At 43.4% G+C, this 2,897-nt stretch overlaps 1 non-coding gene across 1 annotated transcript; it reads right to left on the reverse strand.

Annotated features, from left to right (window-relative positions):
* Positions 2,178-2,250, reverse strand: TRNAK-UUU. The gene has a single exon. It is a non-coding gene; the product is annotated as a tRNA-Lys (tRNA).

A 2,897-nucleotide genomic window follows, 5' to 3' on the forward strand; every position in this document is an offset into this window, starting at 1 on the left:
CGAGGGGAGTTCCATCATGTAGCTGGGTACAAAGAAGCCAGTGAAAGAGGAGTAGTCAGGGTACGACGAAGCACGCCTGGTACGTAAGCGAATACGGATCACGTGGGTTTGTACTGATCCGCTTTCGAGCTGTCGAGTGAAGATTGCTCCATCTATTAAGAAAGGACGCGGAGGGCCTTTGGGAGTACTCTCTTCTCTGATGTGCGTTCTATTATTGCCTCCTATTCCTGAGGGAGTGATCGGGATTAAGCCGCGTGGCGATACCCGCGAAAAAGAAAGGACTATTCGCTCTTTGGGGTGGGCCTTTCGTACTAAAATCCGTACGGGGATAATTATTCAGCGCACTAAAATCTAGTGGATGTGGTTCAATATTTATTTATGAAAAGCCAGGGTTAAAATGATCCTTGTTAGGGAACCAAGACAATAATTATGACTAATAATAATAAAGGGTTAAGGGCCTCTAACGCCTATAAATATAAGCTTCTTTCAGTCTCTATTTGGCAAAGCAAAGGGAGACGGGGACTTTAAAGTCGGCAAGAAAGAGCTTTAGCCATGGATATCGTTGGAAGACTTGCTGAAATTCAAGAAGAAATACAAACAGCGGAAACCGAAAAGCTCCAACAGGAGAATTCGCTCGGTCTGTTATGGGAGCATCTGCCAGCTCTCGATCCTGAGGTCGTAGGAAGAGTGATGCAAAGGATACGGGACCGCATCCGAGCTCTTGAAGACCGGAAAGAGGCCCTCCTTCAAGAACAGCAATCTCTCCTTGTGGAGGGGGCCATAAGCAACCGCAGGGGAAATGGAAACAACGGGGGGAACTAGAATAGAAGAGTCCGTCGACTCTTTCTAGAAGATTCAAATAAGTAGTCCGTCGACGCAAAGTAGTGTGTTTTAATGCATGGCTTTATTTGTTATCTTTCATGTTGTTATATTTCTTTTGTTCACTTAATATGTTATTAGTTTACTTTGTAATGTTGTGTTTAGTTGTGTGGCTGGTCTATGTGTGTGTAAGCTTCCCATTGGATGTACTCCCATGTAAAAAAATGCTTGTAGTGCTGTGGAATGAATAAAATCCGCTTTGTTCTAGTTCATTCTCTTTCCCTGTTTTGTGTAGAAAAATTTCTGATTTGAATTCTTTTTAAAATATAGTTTTTTTATTGTTAATTTCTAATATATACAAGCGAAAACTACAGCCAACAGGGTGGTGTGTTTACAGTAAAAAATAAATCCTCTAATAGCAGAAAGCCCTTAGCGGCCTCGCTATCCTATCTTTAAAACAAAAAAACACTACGGTGTCGTTAAAGCGCAGTAACGTTAACAAGATACCCGAGACTAACCTAACGATTTCAAGTAGCCGTAGAATAGAACGAAGATCGTAGAATGCTGTGGGCTACGCTTGCTCGAACATCCAACTCAAAACCCGCCCGCTTGCTTGCGAACAAGAACTACCAGTTTACAGACCAGTTTCGGCTAAAGCCCCCTATCTTGAATTCCAGTTCCCTACTGAACAACAAAAAGAAACTACTGCTACTTTTGAGATAAATCATTTTTACTAGGAATTTTAGTGTAATACATAGGCTTAGCGTTCCTTTTCCTTACCGAGTTCCTACCTTTTTGATTTCGCAGAAGAGTTATATGTTATCTTTGATTGTTCTCTTCTGTAGTAACTACCATGGTGGGATAGAGGATGTGATTATTATACTATGACTACAGCCATGAGAGGTCTCAGGACGGCTCTTACCTTCTGACATACTGCTGTAGAACGGCATTTTATGGGAATTTTCAAGCATTATCAGTAGCTGTTTGCTGTTGTGACTTGCACCAGCCCGTTGTCTTTGTATTGCTTGTGCCACTACCCAGTATAAAGTACATCTTGCATCCCCTCTAGCATAGTTGCTAGAGAACGACTATCATTACTCTAAAGGGTAAGAAAATAAATGTTAGGTCTACTTTTTCGCCCTTTTGCTGGATTGTTGGTCTGCAGCCCCGCCCTATAGAATGAATAAAATAAGGAGAGGCCTATTGATGACCGAGCCACTCTTATACTACTCCTTACCTCACCCCCTTCTCACTTAAAGGGCGAAGTCGCTGAAGCGAGTCTAAAGGCCAAAGAGTGATCTTTGAACGTTACTACGCATCCTTATTTATGAATAGGTATTGTGTAAGGTAGGTTTGTTTGGGTATAGCAGGACTTGAACCTGCGACCATTAGGTTAAAAGCCCAATGCTCTACCAACTGAGCTATACACCCCAAAAAAGATATAAATATAGTTGTATATAAAGATTGGTGCAGAAAAGAGGGCGGCCCCTCTTCTCCTCATCCTATTAAAGGGGCGCAGCTCTGTATGAGGCTCGTACTGCGGAGCAAGCGAAGAATAAGGGCGCGCGTTAGCACTCCTGCAAGAAAACGGCCTTACTCAAGAAGCGCACCTTTCTTAGTTTAGTAAGGTTGCTTCTTTCCACTCATTGAAGATTCTATCTACAAAAGAAGGTCAACGGGGGATACTCAAGTTGCTCTCCTTTGGATAGACAATGAAGGCACCATCTACGAGAAGGTGAGGTCGTCTTTCCGTCCGCCATACGGTTCGCCTGAAAGCCTTAATTAAAGACGGAGAAAGGGAGGAGCTGTTATCTATGTAATTACGGTCTTTGTTGGCCGTTGTTCCGGTCGAGCACTCTATTTTATTTGCTTTGTCCAATAGAGTATTACCAAACAAGACTGACTTCTGACCAACCCGCGAAGGGTTGTGAAGTTGGACCAGGTACGAATAATGAATATATATCTGTGTACGGTACGGAAGTTGCTGGCCGGCGGCCGCTCAACTGTTCGAGCGCAAGCGATCGGCACATAGGGGGTGGTTGGTTCCGATTCGACAAGGGTAGAATGCCTGGTCGAAG

Source organism: Lupinus angustifolius, chromosome LG03, assembly GCF_001865875.1.
Source record: "Lupinus angustifolius cultivar Tanjil chromosome LG03, LupAngTanjil_v1.0, whole genome shotgun sequence".
Taxonomy (NCBI): Eukaryota; Viridiplantae; Streptophyta; class Magnoliopsida; order Fabales; family Fabaceae; genus Lupinus; species Lupinus angustifolius.